Raw genomic sequence first — 26,078 nt, 5'->3', positions numbered from 1 at the left:
TGTTAGATAAATGCCAAAAGCCCTCTCACCAATATTGGATTTATATCTAAGACAGCAAGTACTTACTGTGTATATTGCTATGTATACATAGCTGCAGGAAAAGCAGATGATAACTCTCCTTAAAATGTTCTCATATGTCTCTTTATCACATCAATGGAAGCGAGGGGCATGTTTTTCCCGCAGCTTCACTCATTAACAGTCAAAAGGATGCTGCTGTTCAAATTGGCTGTATTGACAGAAGTGATGCGACTTCACAAATAATGAAATGGATCTAAAAACAATTCAGCAATGACAGTAGTAGGACATATATAAGGCCCCACAGTGTGATGTGAAATTGTTCTGAGGAAGCCTCTGCTGTAAACATGATTAAATCCAATAGTTTCAGTTTGTTTTTCATATTGATGACTTTAAATTGAAGAAGCGTTTGTCACCTGTTGGTTTCTGCAACTCAGGGTCAGTTTGTGAACACGGAATGAAGGAATTTCTCAACTCTAATGGTAGGGGGCTTCAGAAAGAGCATAGGTCCTTGACTCTGCGTTAGTATCCAGTTTCACTGCTCAGCGTGAGCATTTTTGTCTGCCCCTAATCAGAGCCTAAAATACGAGGACCACCATCTGCCACCTCGAAGCTACTCGTCAAACATGCAACACAGCACATCTCTAAAATATAAGAAATTCTCTAATTAAAACATACCGAAGTTTCAGTTCTAAACACAGGGCACTTTTATGAGAGGCAGTTTGTGTCATAATAACTGAATAAGCTCTCCCTAAAATCAAACAAAAATAAATAAATTGAAAGTGAATAAGAAATAAATTGCAATCCAGAAAATGATCTCAAAGGCAGAACTTCTGATAATATTATACAAGTGCTACATTTGATTAGAAATTATTATTCCCACTTGCAGTGTATTATTGAAGCCAGTTCAGAGAAACAGAAGAAGGTGGTGGGTGGGAATAATTTAAGTTGTATAATTTTAGAGCTGTATTACTGTGCCGTGTTGCATCTCTAACTAGTGCCATTGAGGTGGCAAACAAGTGGGCTGGTATTGTTTGATTCTTTTGAGGCTTTATTCAATTATTATGACAAAAATCCAATCCCATACAATGAGATAATGTAAAACTGTGTTTGAGGCATCACCTGTTACATAAAGAGGTGATGGCCAGGTGTATTTATTGTTTAAGTTTGAGGTGTTTTGACCATCCAGTATTTGTGTTGGGCTCCTTAATGCTCTCATGGCTTCTGGGCCTCAACTCGTCCAGCACCAGCAGCTGCGGAAAGCTACTGCATTTCTAAATCTACAACTTTAACGCCTGAAAGGAAATTAGTAGACATGATTGATAGGTCTAATCCTATTTTCCAAGCTCATAATGACTGTCTCTGGTAAACTCTTCTGATGTACAGTGCTGTACGTGTACATAGACCTGGATGATAAAATCATAGCCATCTGTATTGGGGATTGTCACTCCATCAGTAGCAGTAAGAAACTTATTCAGTAGCATGTTAGATGGTTTCACTTCAATGCATTAGATGCAAATTGCCATCAAAGCTGATGACAACAATGTAGATTTGTTTGCATGAACAAACTATAGTGGCTCACAAACAGCCTGTCATATCCTTGATAAGAAATTCCCTTTGCCCTCCATTGCTTCCCGCATGACTTTATACATTACATATCATGCAGATCTCCCGAGGTGCGCTAGTCCACCATCGCCTGGGTCTCTTGTCACTCCGTCTGCGGTTTCAGTCAAGATGCCCTGTGTGCACCTCTGGCCAGTATTTGCTTTTCTTATTTACAGTGTATCAAGGTGAGGTTATTCCTTCACCATTATTTACTTTTATATACATATATACAATTATTTGTTTGTGTTTTTATTGTTATTTTAACATTAAAACTTGTGTACCTTCACACATAGGCTTAAACGGTTCAATTTAAATGACATAAATTCAATCTAAATCTTATTTCTTTTTGGATTTTTGAAAAACGGGTCATTAGAAGTTGTTGATAATTATTATTATATGGATGCATTTTTCTATTATACTATCCAGCCCATTGTGTACATGCATGTCCAACAATAGTTAACAATCAATATTGGCAGTAAAATCTGCCTCCTGGCTCGGTTGGAAAATCAGTTACTCTGATTTGATCAAGTCAGCAGGAGTTATCACAGTGGCAATCTGTTTTGTGTTCCCGTTTAGGTCAGTTAGCTATATTTCTGATGCCTAAATATATTTTGTAATCAGCATAACCTGCCTAGATTGATGATGGGCCCACTTGGGGGCAGAAGCAGTCCACTGCATGCTGAAAAAAACACAGCTTGACATATTATTGCTTTTTAAAGCTGTTGTGGCTTACACTTACCTATTACACATCCAGTTCACATCCATATTCACACACATAGCGTTCATATTTCTGACGTTCATACAAATGTAAGTTTATATAAGTTTAAGTGCCTAAAAAGTGCTTGGGCTACATGGAGCACAAGCCACAACTCCACAGTCTATGTAACTATTTTTGATTCACTTTTAAAAACCCAGTCACAACCCACACTGCTGGTAGCAGCATCAGATTTTTGAGTGACACCATTGTCATGTGAGGAAGCAAAGTGCAACCAGCATCTGCAAAATGTAATTTATTTCTATGTTCCAAAAGGGTAATGTATTTGAACCTTTTGGGATTCAACTGTAACAGCAGGGGAGTGTAGTCCTGTGGTTTAAGATGGTAGCATGTAGAAGACAGCATGTAATCCTGGAAACCCCTGGAAAGACCGACAATCCTAAATATGATTTGGTGTCTTTCCAGCACAATTCTGATTCTCTCATACCCCTACTGAGCCTAAAATGTACCAAAACAATAGAAAACACAACAGTGTGGGTGCAGGCATGTGGGGAATAAAAAGTATCTAAATCTTTACTGTTGCTGTCAGCTGTGACCATTATAAGGGAGGTAAATTACATAGTAAGGCAGAGTGTGTTTAAAAAAAAAACAAAAAAACAAAACAAAAACCATTAGTTCTTATTAAGTGTTTTCTTTGCTTTTACTTCAGTCTGACTAGCTGACAGCTCCCTGTAGCTACAGCATGTTTTCCCCATTTTGTTTATTTTCCTGGACTGTATAAGGGATGATACCCACACTTCATTAGTAGAAGGCAGCGAGAACTCCCTTTTCAGGGTCCTTTCTTACAATATTTCATTGTCCAAATTAATGACATTGAGAATGAAGAACAGCCAGAGAAAGTGAAAACTGTAGAAACCATCAGCTTTGTTGTTGAAGAGGTATTACGTCAACATACTGTAAACACATTGCACTGAAATCTTCAGCACTCTGGATCTAAATGAAAAAGGATTCTTTACATGTGAACACTTTGCCATTTTTACATTGTATCAGTGTATTTTGAGTTGTTTCATGCAAGAGGACAAAAAATTACATCACAATAGAAGATCTTATCACCTACTCCCTCTCTGCAGGAGTACCTCAGAGATAAATCACATTATTATACAGTCAATTAGATATAAACACAAAAGATGAGATAACTGGGAAAATGAATTGAAATTTTCTTTCAGTGTTACACATCAAGCTGTTGTAGCTACAGCTACTACTAAGAAGACAACATAAACCTAAGTGAGCCTTGGATGTTATTTCTGCATCTACCTGTATACAGTGTATCCACATAAAGTGAGCTTGCAGTCCCCTTGTAGATGAACAGATATCTTAATATCCTTTCTTGACTCCTTTGTAAATTGTGTCTGACATTACATGTAGACCATTACCAGATAGTTGCATGATTACAGTTCCTGGCCCAGTCTCTTTTAAGAGAGAAAGAACTGCTAATCACATTTAAAAAGAACTCTTTTTGCTTTAACAGGGTTTTTCCTGGCTCAGGATGGGCTTTTTGTGCTGTGTGTACACATAAGAGTATGCATGTGGTCTGGGTCTAAGTAAAGACAATGAGCTTGTGTTGCCTTATTTGACAGCAATGTGTGTATTTCCTGTTATTTCTGATCATTTGATAAACAAACATGATTGATGATTCTTAGTTCTTATTATTTTACTTGTGGTAACTTATCTCCCACACTAGTTGAAACATGTTTGGAAGGCGCCAAACAGTCTTTAATGCATAAAAATCCCCGTTTAAACTCTTAACTATAAAATATAACACTGCAGCTACGTCATTTCTGGAGCAAGCTCATTTGTTGTCACTCACTATATTGATTAAAATGCAACTGATCCCGACTCTTTCTTCCATTTTATAAAATAAATTGCTCTAAAGACCGTAATGGCGTCTATAAGAAGCTCAGATGGGCCTTCTGATTGTTGTTTATGTGCATCTGTTCATCGATTGAAAGTTTCAAGCTGAGAATACATCTGAATTGATGACGGCTAACTTAGTAATGAGATCAGATACAAGCCTAGGTCGGTGTGAAATATCTGCTGAGTGAGCAATTAGATCAATGTCAAGGGTTGTTCCTTAAAATTAAATGTCCTTGACATCTCACTTTGATGAGCTTGTTCATTTTTATGTGCTTGTGTTAGAGTGTACTATTTTAATTTCAAAAAGACTCTCTACCAGTGGGACATTAGGTGATCTACAATTGTAATTCACTTCTTTTGTTAACACGGAATTGCAATATTGACAGAATGTCTTAATGATTGTCTGTGTATAGAGTTGTGTCCCTGTAACTAGGAGTAATTACAGAGCATCAATGAAAAAAAATAAACATCAAGATAAAAAGCAGCCAGTTTCAGAAAATGAAATCACACCTGGTGAAGTGAGAGTTATTGGTATTGATCAGCAACACCAGGGAGTTACATTAGCTCATACTCTGATGCAGTAAATAACCTAAGTTATTGCCTGTTAGACAACAGATTACTTAATTTAATTCTTATTGTATGTTTACTTAAACCCAATGGCATTTTTTTTTAGGGCTCTCGTAAATTTGTATATGCATTGTTCTTTGCATGCGTGCATGAAATGATTTTGAGTTATTCAAATAAGATAAATCACACCGGTTGACATTTTTACTTGATTGTTTTGGTGCCAAGTTGTCTACCTCATTTTACTTTAAATGTTAAAGCCAAGAGTTTTTAATGCACTTACTATGCCCATCCATTTCATGTCCTAGTAAGAGATTTGTTTTTGTTTGACGGCTTTTAGATCAAAAACCAAAGATGTTTTTCATTACATTATTAGTTTTTGATCTAGCATCTAACCATATAATTAGCAGTTTGTTTTACCTTACTTGTTTACAGATATTTCTATATGAAGTATTAATTAAAATTACTTAAATTGGTTAATTGTTAAGTATTAGTATGTAGTAGAAACCAAATATTTCTTGGCAGGTAGTGAGAAAGTTTTTAAGTTTATCAAATTAGAAAGCTCCAAACACAAATGTCAGTTTTATTTTATGATAAGAAATGCAAGTGGGCTTTTGACCATGTGGTCTGGATTTGGGCATCCTCTGTGAACGACTGCTAATGAGCTTCTCAGGATTAGTAATGTCCAACATTAAAAGAGAGTCAAGAAAGGCTCCCAGATGCAAAATGGCCGCCCGTAGCTTGGTGGTTTGTTTTGGAAAGTGGCGAGCGGGGGTCCACCCGGTGAAGAGTGTGGGTAATTAGCCACTGGGGCAGCAGCTGAAAGTCACGGTCTCCCTCAAAGCTGTCGTCTGTTGCATGCTGATAACATTGACATGCCCTCCTCTCGCGTCACATTCTGCTGCATGCCAGACAAAGGGAGGGGAGCGCCGAGGAATGGAAACTGAGAGGAAAGAAAGAATGTTGAGAAAGGCAGTGATGGATGAAGAGAGGGGCTGACCTTCACTCATTAGTGAAGCGACCTTCTATAATCGATGAGCGGTGCAATTGAAGGCATGGACACCCAGCTGACCGCACTCTGCCTTCTGATACAGACACTTCAAAAAAGGAACTTGGAAAGGAAAATTTTGTGTGTTTTTTCTTCATTATTGTTATTAGAACATTTCTAATTGCGTAGTGGTTTTGCAGCTTTCAAATATTATAGTGTGTAGAAGTTACACAGAATACAGCACAAATTAAAGTATGAAATTTGAATTTGAGATAAAATGCAACACCAAAACATTGCCTTTGTTTTTCTCTAAACCAGTCATATTGTGTACAGCAGAGCTAAGTATTGGACCAGTTTTTTTTTTTCTTTCTCTTCTTTTATCTCCTTTGAGGTGCATCTTGTCTTGGCTAATGTGTACTATTAAGAATGGAACTTGAAAGGCATTTAGTAGAGCTAATACTTAAAAAAATCATTGTTTCCAGGTAGCTGCTGCAACCAGAAATCATATGAGTGGGCAGTTGTTGTGTCGGACAACTTCGTTAGCTAATGGACTGTATCATCTCATGATGAACTGGAGCATGAAAATGAGCATCAATATTCATCTCATCATGATTATGTTTTTATATGTCATCTGCGCTAGATTTTCTGTGGTCACACACTAACCAGGCAGCAGTTGTGTGTGACCTTGACACACTCTTGTGAATACTATAGCAGCAAAGCAAAGTGATGAAAATAAAGCTGATTAGATTTATTACTCTGGTATTCAGAGGTGTTGATTGGCTTGTCAGGTCACATTTGACCCACTCTGCTAGTAAAGTTGGTACAAAAGAGCCAATGAACTGAAAGTTTTCACACCATATCTGAAAAAACAGACTTTGAAACCAACAGGATAAATGCAGCAGTAAAAGAGACTGACATTTACTTTTTTATTGTGGAAATAGGAAGAGAAAGTTGCACACAGGCAAGGTAAGTTGGACTGACCTTCACTGAATCTGCAGAGGATTAAAACTGCTTTACCTGTGATGTTTCCCAATTCCAGTAAACAGGACTACTGAGTTCTCTTAACCTGACCTCAGAAGGTCAATTACTGACCAGAAATGATCTGTGTTTGTGCCATTTTATCAGTCTGTCTTTATTCAGTTTCAGAGTTTCTTTCTGGATGTATTTCTGGGTGAAATTCAACATTCGTAAATGCTGCCTTAAATATCAACAGCTCTCTTAACATTTGTACAGCACACACTTGTATTGACAAAAACACGCTGTCCAACATTAACTTGAACTTATTATCTAAAGCATTAGAAAGTCACAAACAGCCCATTTAACAAAGTCAGCTGATACAGTGAGATAGATAGTTAATGTTCTTTTTTAGTGAAATACAGGAAGCAAAGCATCTCTTTTGTGGGTCCCAAAACGACATCAGTTGAGCACTGACCTTCTCATGATGCTCATTGCCAAAGTTAGTTATGAATTTAGAAAAGAATGGTGTGCTCATGGACAGATTTTCTTTTACATTAGTTCAGTTTTTTATTGCTTCAATACCGTCTGATGTAAAGTGTCAGTCTGGTGAACTATATACATTTATAGTAACTTAACACATAGAATAGAATAAAATAGAATATCTTTACTATCGCTGCGATTTGGAATGAAATAGGTCAATCTTTTCGTGCATAATAAATAAATACAAAATGCATAGATAATTGGTAGGTACTCCAGTCCAGACAGTTGGTAAGAGTGTTTGACAGAGTTCAGTTGTGTTATGGCTCTGGGGTAGAAGCTGTTTTTCGTCTGTTTGTCTGTGATTTGATGGACATGAATTGTCTACCTGAGGGTAGTGCTTAAAACGGATGGTTTCACCTGGGCCACCTGGGTCGGTCTGGGCGCGCAGGGGGTGTCAGTAGCTGCTCCCTCTTGTTCTCCGGGTTCGCGTCGTTCACGGTGGCCCCGGTGGCTCTCTGGGGGTGCCGCCCTGTGGCTCCTACGGCCCGGGGGGAGGGATGCCCTGTTGACTTGGCCCTGCCTTGCCGTGACTGCTGTTCTGGGCTTCGGGGTTCTTCACACTTGCATGTTTGATCAGGTCTTGCCAGCTACTGCCGAGTCCCATTTCAGCGATTGATGGGTCCCGCCAGAATGTGCTGAGAATTTCTCCAGTCTCTACCCTAAACTCATTCTCTCTCGCACTAGTATCCTTTTCTGGCCTATTCTATTCTATTCTATACTATCAAGACACCCACAATTATGGTGCTCAGTACCATTTGTTCATTTATTATTGAATCTCTTTTTCTTTTGTGTTGGTTTGGTTTTCTTTTCTTTTTTCAAATTTTTATTTATTTATTTATTTTTTTTTATTGATGGGCAATTAGTAGTTGGGCATAACACACCACCTTACAATCTTTAATTGCAATAGCAACGCCTGTTATTTTCTATCCCTGTTCATCCTGTTCGTCCTGTTCCTCCTGTCCAGTCTTTGTTTCCCCCACACATCACTGAGGTGTAGCACTGCCCTCCCTGGCTCATAATAGGGAATTCTAATAAAGAATATCTGCTTAGCTTTCAGGGAGGGCCGGTGATGGTCACACACATGCACTAAATATTAAAATATTTGGCTGCAAGACTAAAATATGCATCAATCTCATAAAATGTTGACTCCCCTTTTGTGGAGTTAAACAATGAGAACAAATGCAAAAAAAAAAAAAAAAAAAAAAAAAAAAAAACGGATGGTTTCCAGGGTGAAATTGGTCCTTAAGAGTGTTTGCTGCTCTACTGAGGCAGTGGAAGCTGAATAAGTCCTCCAAAGAAGGCAGTGAACAGCCGTTAATAGTTTGGGTAGTGTTGATATAAACACATATAGCGCTCATTAAGTTTTATGTAGCTTATCGGCTGTGTGTCCTCTAATGATTGCTGTTGAGGTTTTATGGGTGGGCGACCTCTGACCTGACTCCAATGTGATCCAAATTGTAGTCTGATTGAGTTGGGTCCTGGACTACCTGCTCAGGCCTGTTTGTTGAAGGTAGGGTTTGTAAAGAAATCTGGATTTGAACCTTTCTCTTAATCTGGCTCTCTCTCAACAGCAATTTCTAGCAAACAACAGGCTCCAGTCCTATGAATTCCATGTAGGAAAAGGTGTGACAGTGTGCTGTTATCTCCACATTTCTGGCATCTTCTTGTCTTTCCTGATCTCTGTTTCCACCAGACCTTGCCCCTGTCCGTGCACTGTGGTGCTGCTCATGAAAACAGCTATAAATACTTTTGTCTTATGACATGATCAGACAACACACTGTACAAACAGTTTTTTCTCAAGCATACCCCCAGATTATTTTCTTCTTATTGTTATCATTACTTTTTATTTTTGAGGATAGACAGAGCATGCAATGTGTAAACAACAGGAAAACATTACATGTGTTGCTATTACTTTTTGACTGTGTCTGCTTGTTACTGGTAGCACATCATGCTGCTGCCAGTGTTGGTGTTCCTTGTCTATATGGGGCAGCTCAGGTTGCCTGCATTGTGGATCCTACCTAATTATCCCTGGCCCAACTCAGATTAGCTCTAACCATCTTCAGTGAAGGTGTGCAAACGAATTTATATTATTATATAATTTTAAAGTGCACTGAAGCACAGTACATTACTTCCTCATTAAAAGTGTATTAAAAGACAGCGAAAGCTGTCAAAACAATCTTAATCTGTTAACGCTTTTATAAATAATGCTGCCCAGCTGGTAATCCAGTGATGGTTTAAATAATTGTTTGCTTCTCTCAATTTGTTACATTTTAATTGCAGTTTGCTTCTATATGTAGTGTATTTTACCAAGAATGTTTTATAAAGCAACAATAAGATATGCTAAGTCCACTGATCATTGATGATTTCTCTTTTTAAAGCCTTTTGAGATGAGCCTGAATAGCTGAATACATAAACTGCCTTGAATATGAATGACATTTAAGAGGTTTGAGTGCTTCCAGCATTCAGTTCAAAATTACTGCTGTCCAGTTCTTCGGCGCTTTTCAACAACAGATGGGCTTGTCAGAATATCAACTGGAGAGTCTGCTAGTGAGGTGAAGAGGGGGAATACATTCTCAGGCACCCACGGTAGAGCAGGTGGATCAGGCGGGTGAGGTGATATTGTATACACACTGGCTGGTGCACCAAGAGTCAGATATTTAGTGGTGCTGTGTGCAGCAATAATAAGGCGGGAATTAGATGCACTTTTAAATTGCCTTGGAGGATGCCTTCAAGGGATGTCTTTATATGATGCTGCCTGTGGTGCAGAAAAGGCCGGAGCTGCCACCAACGATCGCACTCCCTCATCAAAAACATTACCTACAGCTGCAGACAGCACGCCGATCTGTGTAATGAGCAACTGATCAATCCATACAGGCTCTCACACATTCTGTCCCAGGCTCATTGGGCTGCTCCGCAATGTGTGGAATATCAACTAAGCATGTCAACAGAAAGTACTTTAATGAGGTCAGAAAAGCTAGACTGAATGGAGGCATTACAACAGTTCCTGTGACCTATTAGACTTTTAAATTCTGCTGGTATTTTGTTTGCCTTTGGAGGCAGCCATGTCGAGTTGGAGATGCGATTTGAGACCAGCGACTTGAATCCATTGACCTCACCCTGTCAACACACTGACATTTTAACTATAGGAGGAAGGGCTGGCAGTGAAGCTATACTGTTTACAACATTTAATAAACCCTTAAGTCAGGGAATGCTGGTGGCCAGGCAGACTGACGGGACAGCTGGGAGTTTTTGGATCAGGACAGTTCTGACCGGAGCAGAGCAGCATGGGAAGCCAGCTGTTGTTCACCACCTGCCACCTTCCACAAAGGACTCAAAGACTACAATGCACCGTGTGGCCCTCTCTGCCTCTCTGTGCCCTAACAAATGTAAGCTAATAATCCAATTACAGCCTTAATTTGCAGATGCAGCCTTGTGACTGTGAGGAAACTTTCAACTTTGCGTGATGAATATGAAATGGCAGAGCATGAAATTTACTTACACCAGGGTGGGAGATAAGCGAGACCACCAGCTAAGGAGTTTTCTGTTTTTAGGTGCAGTAATACTCTCAGAAATTATGTGTAACTAACTCGTAGATTTACAGACCCTTTTATTCATGTTAAGGCACAGATTCTGAACTTTATGACTGTTCATTTACTGAAAACAAGCCAACATGTGCCACCTCAATAATACCATTAGACATTTAAACATTAATATGTCAACATGGTAATTTAACCACCTGCTTCTCCTGCACCATGAGAGTTAAAGCTGCAGAGTTTTCTTTCAATATTTCTTGATTGTATGTGCATTTTTAGCTTTTACATTTCACACGTTAGTTTGACAACCACTTAGTCCGTTTTTGATTGATTTGAGTCTTGTTGGTTTTTTTCTGTCTACAAAGTTTTTCAAATTAACAATTATATAAAATATAAGAGCCACACAATTTGACATTCAGAAATTGTCACCAGCATTTTATCTATTTTTCTGGCTACATATATGAGTTGAATTATGATTCTGTTCTTTAAACCATTGTAAATTTATTTTCCCTCTGTCAAATAATTGAAAAATTATTTGGGCATTTTGCCTTTCCTTGTGACAACTGTTTTTCCCTGTCATACAACTACAGTGCCATGCTTTTTGAGTCAACATTGTCATTTTTCTGGTACCTTCAGTCTCTTCATATATATATATATATATATATATATATATATATATATATATATATATATATATATATATATATATATATATATATATATATATATATATATATATATATATACACACACACACACACACACACACACACACACAGTGTTTCCTCTAGGATTTTTTCCTGCGGCGGCAGGCTGTATGTATGTATGACAATTATTTTTTAGCACAACCTGAGCTGTTTGAATATGTATGCTGCTGTGCTAAATAGTTAAAATGTCAAACAAAATTAGAATTTGTTAGATTTAATCATCAAATAAAAACACTATTTAAGTGCATTTGGTTTCTTCAAACTTGTAGCCCAAAAGCCTCAGGCAACAGATAAGAGTGCTCTGCTTTTCCAGTAATTAACAATAGGAAAATCCCCAAATGAAGTGCAATTTTTAAATAAATTTCCAGAAAATTAACAAAAGGGAATATGATATAATGTGTATTTCTGTCCACTACTACAATTTAAGTATTATGAGTTGAATGCATTGAGATATACAGCTTGAGGCAGTGATTGACACAGTGGGATGTCAGTAAAATATTATAGGAGAATAGGGCACAGCAGTATGAAATTTTTGTAATTTCAACAGAGTAGAAGCTTCAATAAAGGTTTATGTCACATGCTTCAAGTGCATTACAATGAATTTGTATTTGATTTTTGCTACAATTATTAATAATATATAATTATTAGTGCGTTTTGTGACTATTGATATGTCAAATTGATGAGAGAGTGTTCAGAGGTTTCTGAAACACTGTTTTTGAAATTCTGTGTGGTGGTTCTGGTCATCGCCATCTTGTCAGTGCTTGACTCTTTCTAACACCCGGCTAATTAAGAAAATGAGCAAAGAGGTGGAACATCAAATTTCCCTTAAAAAAAAAAATCATCTAAAAACTGCATTTTGTACTTTCTTGGGTTACCTTTGTCTTACACTAAAATTAGTTTGATGATCTGAAACATTTGCGTTTGACAAATATGCCAAAATAGAAGATTTCAAAATACTTTTGCATGGCACTGTATATCACTAAAAGCAGCCTCACTCTTAATTATGCATAATTTTAAGCTTTTATACAAATTAAATTTGTGAGTTCTATAAAAGTCTGAAGATCGACTCACTTTTGAAGCCAGCCTCAAGGCCATTTGAGGAACTGCGGTTTCTGACATTTTTGCATGGGCTTTATCACTGGAGGTTGTGGCTGTGTCTGTCTATTCTGGTATGTATAAGGAACATAATGGGGGCACAATGAATGGTGATCAGAGTGATGATATATTTGCAAGATATTGTTATCATCGAAACAAAACCCACTCATGGCATGGGAGCGCTGATTGACAAAGCACTGGGATGCCCCCGCTAGAGAAAGACGCTATCTGGCAACATGCTCTTGTATAGGTCCCTTGAGCACCACAATAGCCTGAACTTCAAGGCTGAAAATTCTGGGCCTTTCTATCCCATAGTGCCTTGTCTAGAGCCAAGGAGACTGTAACCTCGCTCAGAAGTTGTCCCTGTGTGGGCAGCGTGAACAAAGGTTGGAATATAGAGTCAGCTGCCATCTGGTGAGCCACTGAGTTTACGTTCCTGTCTCCTTCCGAACGCCCACACCTCACCAAGCTTACTCCTAACATCTGAATTCATTCCTGTCAACCAGTTTCCTACCAAATCATTTGTTCCACATAATATCTTGGGGAAGAAAAATTTGTATGTTTGCCCCCTGTGGATATAGTGGCTGCTGGTCAAAAATTCATTGGCCACTTTATGACATTTTGATTTTTACAGGATTTTGGCTGGTGATTCTCTACTCCACTGTGAGTTGGCTAAATTCATCTGTTGCACTGAGTAATTTCTCCACAGTAAGCTCTCTCAAATATCTTTTTTCAGAAATGTCAACTCGGGGTACAGCAAAAATTATGAAAGAGGTCAAGGTCAGGGCTAAGGTTAGATGCTGTGCAGAACAAGAGAAGCTTGTGAAAGTTGGAAGAGAAAATAAACATTTTTCAGTAAAGCTCAGACCTTTTAAGCTCTAAGGGCAGGAAGCATTTGCATACTTTATACAGTGAAATGTATTTGCATATGGTTAGCTCCAGCAAAGGCACAACAATTTGCATGCAGCTGTGATTGAAGACATTTCGTTATTGCACAGTTTTTGAAATTTCTTGTTTTCCCCCATTTTTTAAAAATTATCTGTAGGGTCAAATTTATGAATGTAATAAATGTAATCATAATAAATCACAATATTTTGCATAATGACAGTGCTCCATTTATGACAGTATTAGTGTACTTTTGCAAGAACATTCAATGAAATATTTATCCAAATTTATTTTTCCTTATCCTCATAACTGAATGCGCTAAATGTACAGGGTGGAAATTGGAACGTTTTATGTATTTTTCAGGCTGGTAGTGGTACACACAGTTGGTGAAGACTAAAAGCCAGTGCAGACTACAGAACTTTCAGTTTTGCAGATATGTTGTTCAACTCACTGCATAAATTTACACAAATTTGATGATCTTGGCAATCAGTTTTTTTAAGAAGCAAATGACAAATGTTTGTTGGCCCAAGCTTCTCCAATGTGATCATGTTTTATTATTGCAAACTGTTGCTCAAGCACAAATAGACACCAGCAGACATCATTTTGGGGTATGGGAGATGTGTATTTCATAGACTGTGTTTGAGAAATTATAATTAACTTATCAGGAAATAATTGTTACAAATCAGATTTTTTTTTAACTTTATATATTTATTTTTTGTCCCTGATTCCAGTATATTTATTGCTTGAGAGGTGCATGGTTAAACTCCCATCTAATTTGCTCCAACAGGCAGCGTATATTTTCTTTGGTAGCAAAAGGATGTTGAGAGCTGCTGTGGCACACCTAACAATGAGGTAAAGAATTATGTCAAAACTCAAAGTACACAACCCACTGTCCATGATACACCAGAACTGATTTAACTCTGTGGTTTAGATTTTAACATTTTGCCTTTTTTAAGGTAAATAATGGCAGCAGATTTGAGGCTGAGAAACACTTGGTTGTCACTGATCAAACCAGCTGTGATGACAGGCTGCTCATTCCCTGTCATGGCCAACCCATTAAACAATCCCTCATTCATTAAAAGCAATCCAATGATTGATTTTTGCAGTGCAGACCTCAACCAGTTTAGTGTGCCTACTGTATTCTTTTGCTCATGGCAGCCCACCGTGCCTGAATTATCGCTGCTACGGAAATCTCCTGAGCATAATATTGCCTTATTGATATACTGTTTACCGGCAGTCATTCTGTCTCTCAAATGGCATTGTCACAGCAGGAGCTCTGTGGTTTTCTGCTCCTCTCTGTTCATTTACTATAGTGAGAAGCAATGTTGACACATAAGGCTGCAATTGAGAAGAGCTCATCACCCTCTGAATGTGGTTCACAAACATTTGTGCTTTGTTGTGATTGCTGTTGTAGGATTAAACTGTGAAGACAGACAGAGACAATTGCTGTAAGATTAGCAAATGCTGGCAAAAAAAAATTACACCATGGAGTTGATCTGTAACCCGACCTATTTTTGGTCTATTTTAAACTGAGGGGTGGGTCATCTGGCCAAAGGATTATATGACAACACTTTGGGATACAATCACTATCTGAATCTCAGTTCTCCCCACAGAAGTCAAGTGATCACATGGTTACTTGTGCATACTGCTGCCTGGATACAAAGCCTGCCAATTCAACTCAAGACTAATCTTTCAAATCTCTGTTTCCTGTTTTCACTCTGATTTTATTCCTGAAAGTTGTGACCAGAGGTGGTGATTTGTATCTCTGCTGTCTTCAGACTGTCTGGATAATAAACATTTACTACTACAGAGCTCCAGTCAGAGAATACACAGTCACCAACTGGTATTTAACTTCTCAACTCTAGAGAAAGAGGACACTACCATGATTCCAAATGTTTGTTTGCTGCACAGATACATAGGAGTTATAGTTTCTGTAATTAAAACATCCGGCAAGGGAACATGAATGTTGCCTCACCTTAAGCTGCAACATTTATAGATAAACATAATTCATTGCACTGCCAGACATTAGTAATACTACTTTTTACCTTATATTTATTCTTAACTTTTTATAGTATTACTTTTATTTCTGCACTGTGAATGGATGTGAGAAATGTAATTTCGTTTAACTGTGTACTATGTACATTGCTGAATGACAATAAAGCTGAAGTTGAAGTTCAAATGCACAGTCCCAACTAACCCCACACTGCAGCAATGATAGCTTTCACAAGGATGATGGCATAAAATGCACTTAACGGTACATGAAGCTAAATTTAGTTACCAAATTTATCAACATATGAAGCAAAAGCAAGTCAAACGGAACACTATTAACCAATAACCAATAGCTTTTCCTGAGATAATTCACACTTCAAAAACTGTAAAGTTATTCAGATTAATCCAATATATATGCTGGACAACCGAATAACTCTGCAGTGCATGCAGAAAAAAACTAAATTCTGCATTTGGGCTGTTCCTTAATGTTGTGTTGGTTGTCATCAACCTTGTTGTAAAGTTCCAGTAGGGAACTGTCTGAAGTGTTGTGTGGTACGGTGTACTGTGGCTTCACAAGCTCTAAAATGGTGAAAACCTGTACTGTCTACATGCATGTCAAAAAATGTATTGTAGATCAGCTGTAGTACTTGCAGTCTGTTTAAAATTGTTTCAACCTGAGGAGATGGTCATGGACTATGGACAACTCATCGTTTTGGATAATAATGCTTGTCTGTATGTATGTCTAGTGACTAGTTGTTGACAGAATTTCATGGAAAGTTATGTGTAAAAACAACTTTTTCATACCCAGACATTTCTTTTCCTTTATGTGAAAGGTAAATCACAAATGTATTATTATATAGAATGATTGCAGACCTGGATAACCTAATCTATTTTAACCCCTAAAAATAAATGAAGATACAGCATACGTGACTAGCCCTTAAAATTACCAAGATAAACCCTTAAAAGAAAAAGTGGTGTAATTACTCTAAAAAATTGAATAAAAAAGACACTGGGGCTCATATGATTAAATTGTGTCTGTGTGACCTGTTTTAAAAATTTACATCCTAGATATGAACAATGTGGGCTTGAGGCTGAGTGCCACAGGCATGGTAGGGAATTTAGGAAGCACTGAAAGATTGACTAATGTGTTATTGGTTTTTGGCCCTTTTAAAAAAGAAAATACAAAACCGTGCAATTAACACCAGCCTCATTCTTATGCAGAGGCTTAGTATCCAGCACTAATCCCTCAATGTTCTCTCCTTATCTAAAGTGACTTAACCCTTTGATGCGTAACATGGGTCAAAAGATACCCATATTCCATTGAATATGGGTCACTTTTGACCCATGTTGCGCATCAAAGGATTAAGAAGGGATATCAAGTCTGTAGTCCAACTTTGACAGCAATGTCAGTAATAAGTTAAGATTTATTGGTGGTATTTCTGAAACTATGCAAAAACCAGGTAAAATAATTCATCTCCATGCAGCTATTGGTCTTATTACTGGTTACTGGCCAAAATCAGCTCCTTAGACCTGCAGACAATTTTGCAGAACTTTACACCTTCACTTAAATTAGGACCGAATCAAGTGACTGTCACATTTTTCAATACATTAGATTGGTTTCTCATTTAGTTTTCATACAGGTACCTTCTTGGGAAGCTGTATCGTTAGTGAGTCGGTTATCCAGGAGAAATGGAAGTTGAAATGTAAAATGAATGATCTCAGACTTGGGTGTACTTGTTGTCTGTCAAACTTGTCACACTTAAATTATTTCTCAGCATTGTCCACACACCCAGGTATCGCTGCCTGTTTTGCCAATTCCTTAAAAATTCAGCTCACTTGTGCTTGGAATGAGGCATAGTGTTTTGAGTGTGTGGGCCAGTGGAGTGTGAGGAGAGAGGGAGCTGTTCATATGCAAAACGGCTTTTAGTCATGAATTTAATGAGGTGGATTGTTTGTTTTTTTTACATTTTGGTGATTTTAGTGATGTGAGTGGTGCTTCGTGTTTCACGATTCAACAAACCAACTCAAATTTGATGTTTTCAGTGCTTATTATCAAACACATTGCTGTTTTTTATTAGAAAATAAATGTGGGGAAATTTGCCCCTAACTGTTTAGGGGTCATTTACCGAGCCAAGGGGCAAATTGTTCAGTGGTGGTGGCCAACAAAAAGGAGAAAATAAGCATTGCTGTGGATAAAGAAGTTGAGCAACGCCAAAGTCTCATGGCTATGTTTTAAGCGTCACCGTGTTTTGTTTTGTTTTTTAATTACGAGATAAGATCCAGTTAAGTCACAACAATAAAGCTTAATATTAAACCATAAATTTGCAGTAGTAAATTCTATTTGCTTGGATGTTTTTGTAAACTGCTGGTCTCATAACTGTGGCTTTTTTAAGACTGACTGAAACATGGTTGAAATATCACACTACTAATATCAAAATCACATTATTAATAATCATATTTTTCCTTGAGTTTTTGACAACATAGTGGTTTAAGGCGCAAGCAATAAAATAACATCACACACATCAACACCCATGAATTGATATGAAAAAAGCTAAAGGGTTGCTGCGGAGAAGGATTTTTCTGGGCCAAGGGGTGTTATTTTGTCTAAACTTTGGAATATTCATACTGTTCAAACCACTAGCTCACATCTATCACTCACTCACACACACACTCTCATTCTTTGTGTTTCATTGAAATGAACTGTGAACAGTGTATAGCTTCCTTAAAAACACCATGCATCTCTTCATGCGGCACATCGTTATGGAATAATTTTCCCTTCACTTCACAGAATTAAAGCCTTGCCGTCTTCATTTTCAAGCGACACAGGAAGTGAAGACTGTGAGATCCATCACACTAGCCATTAGGGGTCTAAACCTATTTTACAGCTGCATACTCTGAGTGCTGTTTTTGGTAAATTGGCAACTAGACCTCCACCAGGACTGGAGATTAAATAATTAAAAGCTCAAATTATTTACTCTGTTTCAGAGTATGGGGTCAAGCAGATTTACAAGTAATGTGCACCTTTGGCACCTAATAATAAGCTTTATTTCTATAAGCAATTCTGATTGACAATGAATGACTTCATTTCTAAAACTTGCAAATTGCTTTACAATTCTCTAGTCAAAGACAGAATAGGTGTTATTTTTGATAGATGTTTGATAGCACATTCTTGGAACAAAACACTTCACACATGAAGATCAGTTAACAGGAGACTAGTCCCTGAACAGATGAAGAGGCTTCCGGCCCCGTCAATGTCTACGCAGATAGATGTTTTTTCCCTGAGCTGGGTGGCAAACATGTTTTGCACTGCATGCTGAAAGTCTAATCTTTGAAAAATAGCTAACCTTAAAACTTCCTTGTCACTATCTTGTTGCTACAAGCAGGGATATTGGACAGAAAATGAATCACCGGTCGGCTAAAACACAAAGCTAGTCCTATCATGTCTATCATGCCTTCAGGGAAAATGTCATTGTGATAGCAAATGTCATTGTGTCCTACTCAAAAAAGATATTATCATTGTATGATGTTCAGTGCACTCAGGAAGGGTTTTTGTGGTTTTCTTCTGTAGTGCTGTACATTTAATTGAATGTTAATCATGGTTTTGGCATCCCAGAACTAAAAGAACATCACTAACGGCAATAGTGGCTTGGTACCTGTTTATTCAGTGATTTTTTTTCTGTATGTCCCTCCAGGATTAATAACAAACCATATAATGCATTGCAAGCCTCAATCTACTACATTCAGTTAGCTTGAGAAAGAAGTAACTTATCCGTTGCATAGACTTGAAATCACCTTTTCTGGTCAGATGAAAATGAAAGTCACACTTCTTTAATGGAACACTGTCACTTGTAACTGCTATTTAAACTATGAAGGTATGGCCATATTACAGTTAGAAATGTCTGTTTGTGTTTGACAGGTGGCTTGACACATTTCAAGAGGTATTGACCCTAAAAGCAAAGCAAAAGATGTCTTTACTTCCACACTAACAGACATTATTACAAACATAACAGCAGAGATATGAACTATTCTGTTACTTGTATACTTATATAATTGGCATGTAAACGGGCGACCAGATCTACTGTTGTTGCTCACTATTGATATTAATGCACAAATGAAGCCTGATTTTCAGCACCACATTTAAGTTAACACCCTTTGAAACTGTTCAGCTGACTTCCAGGGGTTTTTAGATTATGCTTTGCTGCAGTGATGTACTCCACTGCTGGATGTGGTTACAGTTGCAGCAAAGCATCCTTTTGATGATGTCCCATCTGTGTGTTTGATTGTGATCAGAGGTAACACCACCGCGAAACTCTCAGCTAGAGAGCTCAGAAAAGTACTGCTTTTCAGCTTAATGTCAAGTTACTCTTAACTCTCACTCATCATTTGTCATGTATGATCATTAATGTAAAACTGTACTGCAGCCAATGAGATGCAAATAACTCGTAATGTCAGAGCATGCTCTTTGTAGGACTTGTTGAATTTCAGTGGCTATTGAGGTATATGAATAGCCATTAAATCTAAATGTACAATATGGTGGACCAACCACTGGATCATGTTCTACGTACTCCAGCTGGCGGTTTGCACCCAAAAGTTGGTCATCACTGCAGGTAGTGCTGGATGTCGTCGTGGTTGAACTATACATCTTGGATCTGGTTTTCAGGCCAGGAAAAGTAACATAATCAAAGTGTGTTGTGATGCCTTTAGCGTGAACAGTTTTGGATTGTCAGAATTGCCATGAGAGTCATAACATTATTTGTCTTGTCCTTTATGACACCAGCAGTCAGAACGATTCTTGGCTTAGTGGAAAAAGCATACCTGTCTTGGTCTCTGTAGTCTAACCCTGAGATCACTTCCAGGATCACAGCTTTGTCAGATAAGATGTGTTGTAATTGTGACCATCTGTGATGTATTGTTCATGTTAAATACTGCTTCGCAGTTTGTAGAAAAACATGTTTTCATAACCAGTTGTCAGAGCAAGCACAATTATGAGACGATGTACAGCTACTGTTTCGGCTTTCAATACCAATAGTGAAATATGAATATGTGTCATGTACTGTATACCTGACCAGTAGCAGAGCAGTATTTGTGGTTTTCTTTTCACAAAATGTTGTATATTCAACTACAGCTGATATTGAAGTCATTGCTGCCCTGTGTCACAGACTAAACAAGCAAATATTGAGATTTCATGAATTCAAGAGCCCGCCAGCTGCTCAGCCCTCCTCTTAGGTAATAAGATTCTGGACCTGCCACCCCGCTGTCTAAATAGCCAAGGGCTAGGAGGTATGTAGGCAAAGCATGTTTGTGTGTGTGTGTGTGTGCGTGTGTGTGTGCGTGCATGTGCGTGTGTGTGTGTGATGAAGGGTTTGGGGTGGTTGTCATCAAAAAGAGACAGTTCAGCTGCAGTTGTGGTTATTTTCACTGTCGCCTCTGGTCAGTGGAAGCTGCAACTCATTCCACTGTCTAACTGACGCAATCACAGCCTGGAGACTTTCCACGGCTCCTGGGGACCCACTTAACATGGACCTAATCCTCACTGGATATGCCCGCGGTACACTTCTTCTCTGCTGCTGCTGTGCAGAAGGTTAGGAAGTTTACACAGGGATTTGCAAATGAGACCCCCCTGCTGTTACCTGCTCAGTTATGAATGAGGGTTTTGTTTCATCCTTCCTACTTTTGTATTTTAATTGGTGTTTCTTTGTAGGAAATAGAGATGAGGAAACAGAGATTCCTCCTTATAAAGATAAATCATCTGTTGAACTCCTTGTCCAGTATGACTTATAGTTTTGCTCATTTATACCAACACACAACTGTAAACACCCACATGCTTGTCTGTATCCGAGAAACCTCAGTCACCAGATATGAGCACATATTCTCATATTATGTGCTCACACATAAAGTACTTAGTTACAATGTACATATATAACAAAAATAATAATTGATCATGAACAGATTTAGCTCTTGCTCTAGCATTCTGTGTGAAAACACTGACTCCTTTACTTTGCCAACTGAGCTGCAAGTGCACCATAAATATTTGTTCAGTTACCTGCCCCTGATGTATGTATGTATGTATGTATATGTGTGTTCCATTCCTGAAGTTGATAAAAGTTGTAGAGAAATTTATTTCTGGCAATGTAAATCGATCGAGTCAAATGGTCTTTTTTTTTTGTCTTTTTTCAAATTTTTGCTTTTGCATTGGTGTTAAGCATGCTCAATAATTTTATCGAGTGCAAGTCTGAGAATGCAGCGGTGATGTAATGGCATCTGGGCCAAATTATTGCAATATGATCTGCTTGGGCCGGGCCCAGGTATCTTTTTTGCAGGTGTCAGGTTTGTGTGTAAATTTGTGTTATACCTGGGTTTATACGAGGGGAAAAACTGTCAGTTCTGGTTGCTTGAACTGTGAAGTGAAGGGAAAATTCCATTTACTGCTAGTTGTTTCAACCACTGCTGCTTGTTAACTGGTGGCATAACATGTTGCTGCCAGCGCTGCTGTTCTCTCTCTCTGTTGGTCTCTGTTTCAGACTAGCCCCATTTTGTATGTTGCGAATTCTGTTCTACGATTCTTTCTGACTGAGTCTCCATTTATGTTTTAGGTGGATTTTTATCCTTTTTTTAATTCATTCATGCATGGCGTGATTTAGTTACATATTTGGAACTATGAAATCCTTTATTACTCGCACAGCTGTTACCTTGTTAACACCAGTGAAACTCAAAGCAGATGATTAGCTTAATCAATGTAGTTACTGTTTTTTGTGGAATGATTGTTATTGTCATTTCTGCCCAAGAGGATGTCCATGTCCATCTGCTAACCAACACGTCAAAGCCTATATATATTACAATTATAATAATTAAAGTGGAAAAAACTGAGAGAGACAGCAAATCCTCACATGTAAATGGTTATATCTGTAACTATGTGATTTAATTACGGAATCTTTCAGCTGTTTTTTAGGCACAGTGGAGCACCGTTTTTATTTCAAGAATGCCATGCTTTAAAGAATTTTTACAATAATAGTATTAATAATGATAACCATGAAGTGCTTTACAATAAAGAATTAGTTTTCCTCTATTTTCTTTCAGCTTTCAATAGTGTTATTGTTTAACCATACGGAGGTTCTGTAAAATGTGAAATTTAAAGAATCAGCTTAGCAATATTCGTCCACCTAAATGCAACAGTAACAGTAATGCAGAACAATCGTTTTTGTTTGTTTTTTTGTTTTTCTTCCCACATTTATGTCCATCTTGCCAAATCTTTGTTTGACAAACACTCGATAAAGGCTTCAGTAGCTTCCTGGATTACCGTCCTGAATGAATCTGGAGAACATGAGTCTAATTTGCCTGCATTTTGAAACCCCCCAGCCCACCCCCATACTTGTTTGTAATAGTCGTTTATATAACTGATCCTCTGTCCAACAGCAGCACTCCTCAGCTCCCACACATATGAAAAGATTAACAAAAATGAAAACTGACCACTCAGAGCAAACTCAGATTCGCGCTGTATGCATTTGTGTCACTGTTCTGGCTTTGAGATGTGTTTATGATAATCTTTTGGCAATGCCTGTGCCCAGCACCACTGCTGCCAGGTCCCCAGATGTGCCAGTAATAAGACATGTCAAATTGATGCCAACCAATTGGGGGCAAAGCACACAGGGACACAGTGTCTCCCTCGTGAGTGTATTTCTACCTAAATACCAGTTGGCAGTTACTGCTATGGTCATCATTATATATGCAAAAATTGCTCATTCAGTGGTTCATCTGTACACATTCCCTTGTCAGAGCCGTGTCCAGGTTGGCAGTTTATTAGCTGAAAGATTTAGGGTTTTGTTCCCGGTCCGGCAAGCTGTTGGAAACAAAACCCTGAGTGATAATCGATGATCCCCTCTGCTTGACTAAGGCAGTCCTCAAGCCAGTCAGTAACAATGGAGCAATGCCTCTTAGAAAAAAAGGCCATAACTTTCCATTTATTATTGATCCAATTGAACTGAAATGATGTGCAGTGAATGCAGAGTGCACCTATGATGTTTGTTTCACCTTGTTGTCAACTGTACTATTGAATAAAAATATTTTAGACTAAGCAGGTAATAGCTTTAATAATTAAATTGCTAAATTGATATTCTAATGCATTTAGGTTGCATTGAATGACTTAGATGTTACAAAATAAAAATTGTTTCATTAGAACTGAGCAGCTTCCCACTGTAATAAAACTGAATAGTGCCACTTACAAAGTAATTCCATCCATCCTAGCAGAGCGCAAGATGTAAGTAAAAGGAATACTTTTCAGGAATACTGAAGATTAACACTTTTATGTTTACAACATAATTCCATATGTATTTTTTTTTATAGTTTTGATGTCTTCAGTATTAATCTACAATGTATACAATAATTAAATAAAAAACATTGAATGAGAAGGTGTGTCCAAACTTTTGACTTGTGTGTATATATACAGTCATGGTGAAAATTATTAGACCACTCCTGTTTTCTTCAATTTCTTGTTAATTTCTTGTTCTTGTTCATATATAACAATGTGAAAGTATTCCTTTTACTTTCCCAAAGGAGTAAAGTAACCAGGAAATTTTAAAATTTAAGAAGCTGGAATTAGTTTAGACTTTTATCTCCTTAAAAAAATCCTCAAACTGAATAATCGATTATCAAAACAGCTGACAAGTAATTAAATAGCCGATAACTAAAGGTTTATCGTTGAAGTCCTAACACTCCATGGAATTAAATGATAAATTTTAGCTAGAATTTAATATCTAATACCTAATGTGTAAAATATTCTGCATACTGTGTATAAAAGCATATTCTGCGGTTTCTGTCAGTCTACTAGACAGACTTTCTGAAAATACTGAAAGGGATGAATCAGACACATTCCATAGTTTTATCATAACCTGATAAGCAATGTTTGATATGTTATGGAGTGATGGATTGATGAACTCTATTTTGACCCTGTGGCCTGTTTGGGGTGAAAATCCCTCAAAGACACACGTCAAGGAAACTCACATGCCTCAGTTAGTGCAAAACATAAAGTGAGATGAATAACAAATCATACTTTGAATCAGTATTTCTTCTTTGCCGAAATGGAGGCTCCATATGAATGCCAATAGAGGGATTGCTCTTGAGGTGCTCTTAAGTTTGCAAATAGCTTGAATTCTCCAATCACTTTCAGTATCACAGGACTTCCTTTACATCAAGGCAGAAGTTACTTATGTCTGGCACTAAGTGGAATGTAAATGTGCGCAAGCAATTAAGACAGTCAGGAAACTTACAGCGAGCACCCTGAGCCCCAAATGCCAAGATTCTGTACAGCTGCAGCGGCTCTGGTGCTCCATCTATATTTACATGGGAGGCATTCAGGCAGAGTATTGAGCTGTAGGTTGCCCACATTTTAGCGCTTGGAGCTCAATACACTAACTATAGCTGCATGTATAAAATAGCAGAAATAGAAGCATAAAAATAAGTTTCAGGTGCATTCATGGCTGTGTAGTGTGAGTAAAATGTAAGCTGTTGTGCCACCTACTCAGACCACAGGATTAACTAGAGTGTTCAGAGTGCATCTGTTCTGTCAGATGTGTCTGAGACATATAATTAAAAAACGCAGCTGTGACATTTTTTCTGTAGCTTTAAGTCCAATCAGGAACTGAGTTCCAAAAATCATCAGCTATAAAGGTTGGCTCCACAGTTATTCTTAAAACTGTAGTTTAACCAACAACTCTAAAGCCATGTATTGGCCAAATCAGCACATGTTGGTTTGTCTGTCTGGGTGTAAAAGCAGAATATTGGAGCTAGTCTGTTCTGTATGTGCAAACTGTATTCTGCTGGGTTAGTATTTGCACAGCTTGTCATTTTATTCTCTGGATTTGCCCGGGAATAAACCACATGAGGCTACATGGGTTTTAAACTGCCTTATCTTTGATTGAGACTTAATAAATTCGTTATTGTTCAGCATTTAAATGCTTTCCTGACATTTCCATCTTTTTACAGTTTAGACCAGAGGCTCTAGGCGTCCAGGCAGCAGTCACAAACAGCAGAAAGCTAACAGCATTTTAAGGTTAGTACCTGAAAAAGAATGCACTATCACAGGTCTTATGTGAGTAATACTGAGCTGCTGTTTGAGAGTGATGCTGCACATAATATTGCATATTGCACATAAAATAGCAATGGCACATAGCTAAAATAATTATTTCTTAATTTGCATGTATGCTGCATTAATGTTGTTTTTGTGTGAATTTGTCAGTGAAAGCTGAACAGATGTGACAGGAAAAAAAAACATTCTTTTCTTTAACCTGTCTGTAATGCACACTTAACAGACTAAGAGACAGCAAATATGTGATTCTCCAACTTGTCTCAGATAGGGATGCAGAATATTGAATGTATGACGATAGTTTCTCACACACTTTGGCCAATTGCCAATCTTGATAAATGCACATATTTTTTGACCTAAGTGCTGAGAGACATCGAGTCTCTTCTGTAATAGAATTAACATATTATTGTGCCTGCCCATTATCGTGATCGCCCACTGTCATGTGTAGGCATAAAATACAATATTTTTCAAATATACATGTTCACTAAGCAAT

General features: G+C 37.8%; 1 long non-coding RNA gene across 1 annotated transcript in view; it reads left to right on the top strand.

The window, feature by feature from the left end:
- The window catches only part of LOC111574988 (uncharacterized), a 31,807-nt gene extending 6,254 nt beyond the window's left edge, over positions 1–25,553 (top strand). The window contains exon 3 of the long non-coding RNA XR_002746689.1: positions 25,486–25,553. This is a non-coding gene — a long non-coding RNA (uncharacterized LOC111574988). The remainder of the gene's footprint in view (positions 1–25,485) is intronic.
- Positions 25,554–26,078: the final 525 nt, after the last annotated feature.

The sequence above is a fragment of the Amphiprion ocellaris genome, chromosome 13 (assembly GCF_022539595.1).
Source record: "Amphiprion ocellaris isolate individual 3 ecotype Okinawa chromosome 13, ASM2253959v1, whole genome shotgun sequence".
NCBI classification, from domain to species: domain Eukaryota; kingdom Metazoa; phylum Chordata; class Actinopteri; family Pomacentridae; genus Amphiprion; species Amphiprion ocellaris.
This window is presented reverse-complemented; position numbering and strand designations above follow the sequence as displayed.